This window comes from Harpia harpyja, chromosome 3, assembly GCF_026419915.1.
Source record: "Harpia harpyja isolate bHarHar1 chromosome 3, bHarHar1 primary haplotype, whole genome shotgun sequence".
Taxonomy (NCBI): domain Eukaryota; kingdom Metazoa; phylum Chordata; class Aves; order Accipitriformes; family Accipitridae; genus Harpia; species Harpia harpyja.
The window spans coordinates 5,902,393-5,914,096 of record NC_068942.1 but is presented as its reverse complement, the minus strand read 5'-3'; the positions used below and the strand labels follow the sequence as shown (position 1 = coordinate 5,914,096).

The following is an 11,704-nucleotide window of genomic DNA, read 5'->3' as shown; positions in this document are numbered from 1 at the left end:
GCTTCTTGCGTAACAGGGTAGGTGGTTTTGAAATCTCTTTAAGTTTTCTTTAAAAATCAACTAGCTTTCCTCAGCACTTTTCCCCTCTTGGCAGTTTCGCAGGGATTCTGCCTAGCAATTGCCTAAATAAGTCAGAGTCTGCTCTCCTGAAGTCCCAAGTCCTAGCTCCGCAGCATAATTTTGCAACCTTTCTCCTGAAATCATTTCATAGCCACTGCAGCCTCAGATGACACTCACCACCAGTTTTTCCCTGTTTGTGAGCAACAGAAGTAGTGATTTACCGTGGCTGGCTCCTCTAGCATTTGCTTTTAGTTTATTATCACTAATGCTGTCTAGGAACTGCCTAGGCTTTTGCAATGCTGTGCTCCCCTTCCAGTAGATTTCCAGATGGATAAAACCTCCATGAGCACCAAGGCCTCAAACCAAACCCACTTTTCCTAGCCCTCTATGGACAGGCCCATCCGATTTATTCCCTTGACCAGGCGGTCTGTAACAGATTCCCCACTGCAGTCATCAATCATCACCAACGTTCCTCCCTCCTCTAACCTCGACTCACAGGCTTTCAGTAGTACCTCTCCACATTCATACCCGAGCTCTGTGCCGGGAATGAACTCCTTACACAGAGTGCAATTCTCGCTCCTCTTCTTCCCTGCTGACCCTTCTTAAGCACCCCGTAACCACCCACGACCACGGTGTGCACCAGCCCACCAAGTTCCCATCACCCTGCTCAAACCGCAGCCCCCTGCCCGTGAGCTCCCCGCTCTCCTTGTTCCCTGCCTCCGCACACCGTCCTTTCCGAGCGGGGATGTGGAATTGTCTCTGCAGCCTTCTCACACATGGACCTCTGCCATGTCCACTGGTTCCTCATTTAATTCTGGGTGCCCCTATCCCCCAGGTTCACCGGGGGTGTTGAAAGCCCTTCTCACTCTGTTGGCGTTACAGTTATATCCTGCTTCGCAAGCTTCTCTGCTTGAGAGATCTGCAGGCATACTTGCTTTAGACAGAAATATTTTGCCATTCTCTGTTTGATCTTATTTGTATTCACTGACTGACTACCATAATTTCAGTACAAATTGAACTTTGCTGAGGAGGAATATGTTTGACTATAAAAGGGATTGATTTGGAAGTTGTAGCCTGGAAACGACTTTCCAGGCTTTAGTTTGTAACTCCCAGAACATCAGTTTTGGCGGCACTTTTTCAAAACATAAAACTGAATCTATTTTTGATTCTAAGTAACCCCAAGCGGAAAAGAGAATTCTGTCCCCATTCTTTTATGTGACCAGCTTGCACGACAAGAAGATAAAACTCCCATCAACAAATTTATCAGGGTCACTGAAACATTCTCTTTCCCCCACCCAAAAAAGGGACGATGACAACACAGGACAATGCTGACATATGATTGAAAGTGAGTTCACATTTATACTTCTTCAGTTCCAAGTTCAACCTCTCTGACGTTCACCTGCATAGAAAGCACGGTGTTAGTTTCACTCAGAACAGACTGAAAGCAGAGTTCCTAAGTTTAGAACCAAATTCAATTCAAATACATGTAGTTGTTTAGGGCTTAAGGGCTGGGTTTGGCCCAAAATTTCTGTACTTGGAGCATAAACACGTAGTCAAAGATGATTGATTCATGACAGCCTGACAAATGAGTAGCCATTAACAGAGTCTAGTAATGGACCACCTCCATGCTCTTCACCCAACCAACGTCCCAGGCAGAATGCAGTAACTTAAGCCTCAGCAAGCTTAACCAGGGTATTATCCTTGTGTTCATTTACTGACACACATATGTATTTCCTTACTTTAGACAAATGTCCTTTCAAGTCACCATTATTTTTAGTGGAGCCAAACTTTTTCTGCAGATCAATCATATTGTCAACTCCTCAGTTAACTGATGATTTCAAACACTCGTTGCTCAATGCTAAGGCGATAGACATCCAACTTTCCCTGCAATTACAAACAGAACCCATAAGAGATGAAGTGTGCACATATGGGAAAGCAACACTCAGAAGATTTCAGAAGTCTCTCAACTACAACCAGATGGTCTTTCTTCATAATTATTTTCCTAGAATCAATGTATCAGGAAGACAGAGCAATATTCTTCTTGCATCCAGGCACTACAAGATGTGGAATTTCAACTGTATCATTTGCAGGCAACCTAATGGCAATCCTGGGATGTATGTATTTAATGGAAGTAGCAGCACCATGGTGAAAAAATAGGCTCTCTGGTGAAAACTGGACTCACCCTCAAAATTGCAAAAGAAATCACAATATTCCTCAAGTCAGCGTTGCCCTGGCCACAGGTATTAATGGGCTTGTGGACCATCAATCAAAACCCTGGGGATCTGATGCAGGTAGTTGCTCTATAATACACATGGTCACAATCAGGTCAGTTTTTAGAGGCTAGAAATTTTTGTAAGTAATTACATATGTCACCCCAAAGAAATCAGTGGACTGCTTGAAAATAAAGACATGGTTAGAGTGAGCTATACAATTACGCAGTGGACATAAAGTTTCCAAGAAAAATAATGCAGAATATTACAAACGGAAGTATTACATCCAAGAAGTTCCCTCCACTGTAACTAAAAAGAGTTTCCATCACTCTCTCTAATGTGGTACCTCTTCCATCGAGAATATGCCTCCTCTCTTGGAAAAGGTACGCTATTTTTCTACCAGACATTTTTACAAGGTGCTTCTAGCAGCAGGAGATAAATGATTCACCCATTCATCCACCTGGCACACTGCAGTAATTTATTCCTTTGAGTGCTACACTTGTTGTCAAATTATACAGCAGCACAAAAAAGACCGATTGAGTACCACCTCTTATTGTGTACCTACTTTTAGATGGACACAAGTCACAAATAGGTTCCGCACTAATGATTCATATTCATCCCGTACTTCTTTTCTAATCTTCTCTTTGAGACCAAGATTTTCTTCCTGTGAGTCAGCGAGCTGGGCTCTGAGAGCAGTTGTTTCCATAATCATCCCATGGCACAGCCCCACAATCTATCACAGCAGAGAAAGTGAATGAGCAAAGCCAGGGATGAGCAAACACCATAGCCTAGGAGTAAACGATCCAGAGCTCTGAGTATGTTGCATGACACCTGATTAAGTAGAGCAAGAATATCCTCCTAACTGAGTGGCCCAATGAAAATAATCTGTTGATGATATGGAATAATCCGTTTTGTACATCTCTGTTGGTTTTAGAAACATTTCTTCCCTGGAAACAGTAGGAAGAATGGTAGCAGTTCATGACCGGTATTTGAAGGGGGCAAATGCATAAGTTTCATATATAACCTTAAAAAGTCTGTTTCTGGTCATCAGGAAAGAAAGATCTCCTCGCTGATAGGTATGAGAACTGACGGAAGGAAAGGTGTGCAGAGGACAGAGGAGCAGAAGGATTAGGGAGCAGGATTAGGGACTCTGATTTTGGGAGAAAATCCTGTGCATGGGTCTGCTATGTCGGTGAGCCTGGCCTCCCACAGCCTAATCACCCCTGCCTCCAGAGAGAAAGTCAGAAGAATTGCTACCAAGTTTCATTCAGTAACCTGTGAGGTGATGCATTTATCAGAGCAAATATGTTGTCTGCTGATGAAGTTGTACATACAGACCATTTAATATATGATAAAACCAATTATATGTTCCATTTGTTGATATTTGACAGTTAACATACCCTCAGAAAGGGCACGCAGGTTAGCACCAATAGGAAGATACCTGATAAAACTTAAAAAATTTAAATGACAGTACTTAAATTTCACATAGGTAGGTCATTGCTAGATATAAATGTTTGGTCATTTTCATACCACTGAACAGCATTTGCAACCAGATGAACACAATGGAGGAAAGCTAAAAATCATTCTTAGCATATTATGTTACTCAGATAAGAAATAGGCACAACTGCAGACTGTAGGCACAGCCAAAAGCACAGTCTGCTTTCAAGGTTGCCTGGCACCTCCGCATGCCAGATCTAAGTAGTAATGCTACTAACTTCACTGGATTCTCGCTGAAATTTTCTGTGTTGATTTTTTGTCTTACAGCAAATATTACTGAGAGACTTCTGAAAATGAATGTTGGGGAAAAATACATGTATTTTAGCCCTGCTGAACAGTTCTGGTGATCTTTATTCAGAGCAGCACTAGTTTTCCTCAGTTTGGGTGTCTTTTTTGTAAAATCAGCAAGAAGTTGGTCAAATCCTAAGACTTTGTTGGAGAAAAAAACCCAACCCACATGGTTCATGTATGTTCCTTAGAGACTTTTTAGTTTGTAAACTATGTGCCATCCCATTTCGGCTGATCGTGCCTGAACCTTTCTCATGGTTTCTAATACCTCCACTGAGCAACTGAGCTTGCTCTTCAGACTTGCAATAGCCTCTGTGAATGGCTTTAGGCTGGTGAGAAGTGGAACTGGGAGCAAGAAGTCTCTTCTGAGGTTGAAGCAGAGCCCGGGGACAGCAGACGGCTGGCCACCCTGGGTCACTGCCTTCAAGTACAACATGGATGAGACAGGGATTTGGTGGTGATGGGCTGGCAAAGGGGGGACCAGGGAGAGACTCCACTGCCCACAGGCTCCAGGAAAGCCCTACTGACTCCTCCTGGATCTTTCCTCCCAGCTGAAACCTCACACGTGTTTCTCATTTTCTCTCTCATTCCAGCCTTCCCAAACACATGGACAGGACAGTGAAATCAGGGGAGAAGGGAGGTTGCTGACAAGACACTGTACAGAAAAGGATACAGGGGCAAAAAACTGGAAAAAGCGTGAGAAAGTCAGGCAAGAAACTGATAAGAAGCCCAGAGAAGGACTGAAATCTTGTAGTCAGTGATGAGGACAGATGGGAAAAGGAGCCCAGGAATGAAATCCAGATTGCAGGTGTTATAACACTGCTGTACAGACATCCCTGAAACCCAAGCAGTCTTCTCCCTAGTGTAGGTTTCTGTAGAAGCTGACATGCCTCTAGCAGTGGAGTTTGTGTTGATGAAGCCAAGCCTCCGAGTCACCTAATAGATTACGTGGATATACATGATTCCACAAGATAGCATTTCTGATTTATTGGCTGGGTTTACTTCTTTAAAAAATTCCACCCACACATGCAAGCTATACTAAAAAACACAGCTGAAGTTGCAAAGTCAAGTACTCAGAACTTAAGAGGTGTTGGTTATGCAACCATGATGTAGCGTACCTGGTACCTCCACTGCAGTATGGCCTACGTGCCTGACCCACTTCTATTTTCTATCTCAGCCAATGCTCAGGATTGAATTGCTCTGGGAAAATGCCTCGTGAAGGAAGAGACCTGTGAGTAGAATTTTAAGTTAGAAGGTTACCAGTATACCATCCATTGTGAACATGAACCACAGAACAGCAGGCCACTACCTTTGCCTTCAGGTTATCTTTGTTTTACAAGTCCTTCTGGCGCGACTTCTGGCATTGAGCGCAGAAACAGCAGCCCCAGAGCCCCCCTACCTTTCTTCTCCAAGACTGTCACCATGTGCCTGCACAGTGGGACTCTGTCCCAAATGAGACCGCTAAGTACTACCACTCGATGGACCACCATCACCAACCTGCGTCAGAGCCGTATCACTTTGGTTGCCACCTTCTTCCACGTCGTGCAGCTCCTGAAGCAAAGGACAAAGATGCATGGTGACTATGTTTGTGTAGCCCAGCTCCACTTCAGCTACTTCCCAGCCTGACAGCTTGACTTTATTTTTTACTTAGCAACTGCCTCCCACCCAGAGAAACCACCTTCCCCCATTCTTGAAGAGTAGAATCAACGCTCTTGAGCATACTTGTTCTTTTTGGTAAAGTAAACCGTGCTGCTGCTGGAGAGTATTTTCATAAAACATGGAGTAGGTCTCAAAGTTGCTGCGCTCTCTGGCCATGATGTCACAGCCCAGTATGGTGAGACACTGTTGTAAATGGCTTTTTTGAAAAGTAACCTAGGAAAACAAAATAAGAAACCTTGCAGGTGGCCTGAGTCACAAGAGTTGCTGTTTACAGCATACATCAAAATGAAACATGGCCACCTTATTGTAAATAAAATGCTTCTGCGATATCAAAATGAAGAAACATAAAATTATTCCATGTAAATATTTTTCCCCAATCTACAATTTCACTGCACTAATGGAAAACAGATTTGTCAGTTTTTTGACTGGTTCTAGCTGCAACTATATAATGTATTTTTTTCCATCTGAAGCTGAAAGAGAATTTTCAGCAGAGAAATTAAATCACCAGCTCAGAAACTGCCTGGATTGCAGTTGGGCCCCAACATCCCTTCTCTCAAAAAAAAGGTTTTGTGGTTTTTAACCAGAAGTGGTCATATTTTCACAAATATTTTCTTTAAATTTCACTGAAAAAGAACCTAAAACTGCTTCGTAACATTGTGCTGGACCCCTCATTTAGCAATGGCTCAGGAAGAAGAGTTCGCACTACTGAATCCGTGAATAAAGTCCTGCAATCCTGCACTGCGGTTGCATATAAACCTCCAGCCCTAACTCATCTTCACATTATTACAGTCCTGAGAGCCGAAATAAACCTGTCAGAAGGCAGTAGGGCAATACACAAGTTTGCTGCCAGCAAACCAACATAATCTGAATCTAAGCTCATAAACTTAAGAAATGTGTCTCTCTTTTAGGTCACCGATTGACAAGAGCTTTAATAAAGCAAGCTGTAAACATGATTTAGCTGTTGCTTAGATAGAAATGCAGACTATGTACCTCTGTATCTGATCCTTGGTAGTTTTCCGTCAGCCTTTGAACAAATGTTTCGACTATCTGTGGTCATACAACTGAGAAATTTTCTTGCATTACCCTGTGTTTCCAGAGCTCTGCAGGAACAGAGGCAAAAAAAAAAAAAAAAAACCAAACAAACAGAATAAAACCACACATCAGTGGGTATCACTGTCACAAAATATTGATCCTTCAGTAATCCCTAGGATTTGACACTGGGTATGCTTTATAGCTTAGGGTTTCTCAGCTTTCCTAAAATGTTTACAACAAAAAGTAAATGTCATTGCAAACAGATTGCAAAGCCAGTATTGAGAAGCAATATCAAATTTGTTCTGGTACCAAAGCCAAAATGCAATTTCATTCCAGACCAGTTCTGTCAATAATGACCTAGCCCACAATTGTGTATTGCAGTTTTCTGTAAGTATTGAGTAAAGGACATGGCTTTTGTGTGAAACTGAACATTTCTGTGCACTAATTATTGCTGTCTGCAACCACAACCAGTGGTAGTAGGGCATTTTTCCCCCCCCTTTTATTTTCACTTTTTCTTTGTTTTACTGTTTGTGCCTGTGAATACCCAAATTGCCCACACCCATGCAGCAATTGTACCAAGTGAGCACCTAACATACTAAAAAGTCTGGCATTTAAATTGCACCGCTAGGCCTAAAATATTAACACTCCAACATAAAGGAGGAGAGATTTCCTATCAATCATCTGGTTTGGGCTGCCTGCAAACTCCAGAATAATCAGTGTTCAGCCTTGTTTGCAAAATTATCTTTGAGTGATTATGGCCAAACGTTCACCTTATAAAGAGCATGTGAACTGTTAGATTTAGGGAATCTGAATCTGTTGAACAGACAAAACAAACAGGTCCATGGAGAAAGGCGTATGGTATCTCAGTACCCAATTCTTCAGGGCTTCCTGCTAAATGTATTTCTGGAATTTCTCGGAACGGGCTCTCCAAACCAGAAGAGTGTTTCCTGAGGGTAAGCCACTTTTCATCAGTGATACCTTCCCTGCGGTTCAGCTGGTCCCTGGCCTCCACACGGGCCCAAGGGCAAGCAGGGAGCTGAGAGCAAACGTGCTCTCCTGCTCACACGCAGGACATTGCTGCCTTTACGTGCCAAGGCTGCTTTTCCCACTGAAGACCGGGGCTCCCGTGTTTCCCAGGAAGGGTATTTTGATTCTCCTTACCAGTGCGGAGACTGCTCTCTTGTCTGGCTCTTTCAGATGTCACTAGGGTCATCTCCTGGTTAGTTTTCTTTGGCACATCACGGATCATGTGGATTTCTAGGCTTTCCAGAAGCTTTTGAAGGTAGAATCAGGCTTAATACTGAGTTCGTACTAAATCTCTATACTGCTTATAAAGCAACTTGCCAACTATCAAAAACTAGCAGAAAAAAGCAAAGCAATTCTCCTCTTCTCATTCTTTTCTAAAATACAGTTGTTTCAGATACAGTATCAAGGTTAATATCTGGGGGTGACTGCATGCCGAGTGCTGTGCCACAAATGCTCTGGATGGAGACAGGTTTCCCTGTTGCTTTCCCAGCACCCACACCTGGCTCCACACAGCAGAGGTGCCGTTGCAGAACCTCCCAGGTCACCCACATCTGCCAAACTTGCCCCCCTGGCAGGCCCCACGGGCCCCTGCCGGACTGTGGTGCACTTATCAGAAATTGTGGACAAACGCAATGCTGCGTGGTCCTCCGTAATGCCCTACGAATAATCCTCCCCTTACCTTTCATTTTGATTTCTGGTGCTCCTCTGGGGCGAAGTATATGCTGAGTGCTTGTAAAAACAGGCTCTCCAAACTCCTCCTCTGTGCCCATTTGTCCAACTATGGCTTTCATGGCCGGGTACAGGGTATCTGTGCTAGAATCACCAAGACATGGGTATTTCACACATTCTCTCTCAAAATTACTGTGTTTGCATTTACTGACCTTGGACCTTAACTTTCCTTTTTCTTCCCCTGCCTCTGTTCCTAACTCATGCAGAACATGAGTAAATCTCAGCTCACTGCATTAGCCCCACTCAACCCACAAGCAGGACAGGACAGTCTCTTCTTTACTGGTCCTGCCTTATTACAAAGTTCAGTAATTTCTCCAAGTTTATAATAATACAAAACTAAAACCGAGGGGAAGGAACAAGGGGTCAACCAGATAAAGCAGGGAAATCTGGTCACCAGTAAGAACTCGGCTATTACCACCATTCAAATAGACCACGAAACTCCCTCCACCTCCTCCCCCTGCTCTCTTTTGTACCTGACCATGGGTTTGCTAAGTGCTTCTGAGTGCTGAGTGCCAAGGCAGACAGACACTTTGCTCTTAGAAGCAGAGGAGCCTTTAGCAAGGCATATAGACCTCATTACATTTTATTGCTTTCATCACGCTGCCTTTTAAACCCTTGATGGCATCACACAAAGGTTAGCACAGAGCTCACAGAAGGAAGTAGGGAGGTTTTCTTTGTGGACGTGGAGGAGGGAAACGCAGTGGAATTTTTGGGTACAGTACATTTGGCAGATTGCCTGCTACGAAAGAGCTGTTGAAGGTGCCGCTACAGAATCTCCTCCTGCTCAAAGGCCAGTGTCAGCAAAGCCAGGGGCAGGGAGTTCTCCTCTCCTTCCAGGAGGCAATAACTGCTAAGCCTGATCTCAGGCATCACCAAAAGAAAGCTCGGGGTGTGGAGGGACTGGGAGACGCTGAGGCCGGGGCTCTCCTGCAGCTGCCCAGCCCCATGGTGGAAGCACAAGTTGTTGCTCGCTCTGCACGGAGAACTCGTGCCCCTGACTCCCAGTCCTCCTGCAACCCAGTCCTGCTCTGCCCCGGAGCTGCTCCCTCGGCAGAGTTTATAAATCAGTTAGAGGCGAAGACCGCGGGCCCCCGGCATTGGACTGGGCCCCCTCCAATCTGGTGGTAATGCATGGGAGGTAGCACTGGGATACAGATAAACGGAGACCAGAATGGAGCAAACCTGATACCAGCTCTTTACACACACACGGATTTTCTGTGACGAATTCAGACTTGTCAAGCCAAAATGCCTTGGCCTTGTAGGGACAGGCCCACTGAGCATTGCTTCCTCCGTGCTCTGTTGCATGACAACGGTGTTTTCCAGTGCCTTCATGCACGGATTTCACCCTTACTGTGTCATCTTGCTCCTTCACTTCCTTTCCTGTGGTTTCTGGGGACAAGGCTTTTTAAAAAGCTTTCAGAAGGGCCTCTCTGATGGAAATCTTCCAATTTTCTATTCTTGACTTCTCACACTTGAGCCAAGTAGGATAGGAAGAATTCTTCTACAATTCATCTAACAGGCTTCCAAAATTTCCATTTATTCAAGTACTGTATTTAACATTGTTTATGGAGCCTGAAATACAGAGGCGGGTCACACGACTGGGAAGAATGCACTTGGAAAACATCATCAGCAAACAGTCTGACTAGACATTGAAAGAGGGGAAAAAACAACTGTACTGAAACAAAGAAACAAAAGATAGCTCTCAAGCCTTTAGAGAAAAGCGAAAGTACTAGGTTAATTATAAACAAAAATAAAGAAACATAGAAATAAAAAAAAAAAGAGACAAATGAAAGAGGGGGACAGGAGGAAAATGGATGGAGAAGGCAGAGACTTTTCTCATTTTTCAGCTTTTCAGTCACTCTGGAATATTCTTGCATCCAAGGTAATTTACCCATATGGCTCATAAAACTCTTTGTAGAGAGGAACTGTATTGATATCCTCAGTCCTCAGCTTGAGCCAGCCCCATTCTGCCTTTAGTATTTCTATTTGCTTCCACAGTATCAGAAATTATCTCAGCAAGTTACGTGATATGACCAGACCACAATGTCTCAGCAAAAGTTTGCATGTCTTTTTGCTGTTCTGCAACCAGTTAGCACTTGAGTCAACCGTTTCTGCCAAATTCTGCTGGAAGTCACAGGGAAATGTTTTGCTTCAGAAAGCTATTACAAGCTTTTCACATGATTTTCTTTGCTTAATAGCATCTAATGAAATATACAGTGGGATGAGACATGAGACAGGCTATTGTGCAATTAGAACTTGCCATGGGGGCTTACACCAGTGTCCTTCAGAGCATGGTACAGGAAAAAAACAGATTACTTTTTGATTGCAGCGAGTACTCACAGACAGCAGAGATGGGGATAAAATTGCACAAAAGTTAAATCCTTTGTTTTATTGCTGCTTTTCTCAAGGGAATCGCTTCAGCAGCATCACTCTGCTTGGTCTCTACTAAAAGTACCGTTACAGAAATCAAACTCTGAGGTCGGGTCTTGAAGGAAGCAGACATTAAAATAACTAAATTTGTCCTTTCCACTCATTGTACCTTACAAATTGATCAGCGTATCTGTTTTCCATCACAAACAGTTTGAATCTCTCCCCATTCCTTGAACCAAATCTTTGTGCAGTTTCTGGCAGGCTTTAGGTGCCCCCAGCAACCATTCCTCACAACACGTCTGCAATGCAAGTACTCGGGAAAGTACAGCCTGGAAGTACCTTGCCTCTCCTGGACTAGGTTTGGTTTTGGTGGCCAGGCTGTTCCTTTCCCCTTTGCCCCGAGCAGCTCTTGATAAAGAAAGAGCTGGACCTTTGGTGGGATGTGGGGAGAAGTCAGCACAGTCTCTGTTTTCTCCAGAAGTCTGGCGATACCAACAGGCCCTCAAGGACCCTCTATCACAAGGGCTTCTTTTGTGAGCACTCAGGATTTATAGGAGACAATATCGTTCCCTTTGCTTCTTACCAGATGGCCAGGAGTAGGTGATTTCGGCATACCTCAGGTCTAGGTCACTTCTGTTCACAGAGGTTTGGTTGCAAAAACTAGCCGGAGTCCTACATAGAAGCTGTACCGTCTCAAACTGAGTTGTCAGAGGTACCTGCTTGTTCTTAGCTAACGAGGCTTGACAGTCAGCGTGATCTTCCCCAGCACAGCCGTAGCCGTTCTGCAGTACATCCTCCCTTAGAAACGGCGTTGCCACCAGGTCCCCATGAGC

At 44.0% G+C, this 11,704-nt stretch overlaps 1 long non-coding RNA gene across 1 annotated transcript; it reads right to left on the bottom strand.

The window, feature by feature from the left end:
• Window positions 1-1,340: 1,340 nt before the first annotated feature.
• Window positions 1,341-6,171, bottom strand: LOC128139183 (uncharacterized). Its single transcript, XR_008234268.1, has 3 exons — window positions 5,778-6,171; window positions 5,553-5,606; window positions 1,341-1,944 (listed from the first exon to the last, which is right to left on the bottom strand). It is a non-coding gene; the product is annotated as an uncharacterized LOC128139183 (long non-coding RNA).
• Window positions 6,172-11,704: the final 5,533 nt, after the last annotated feature.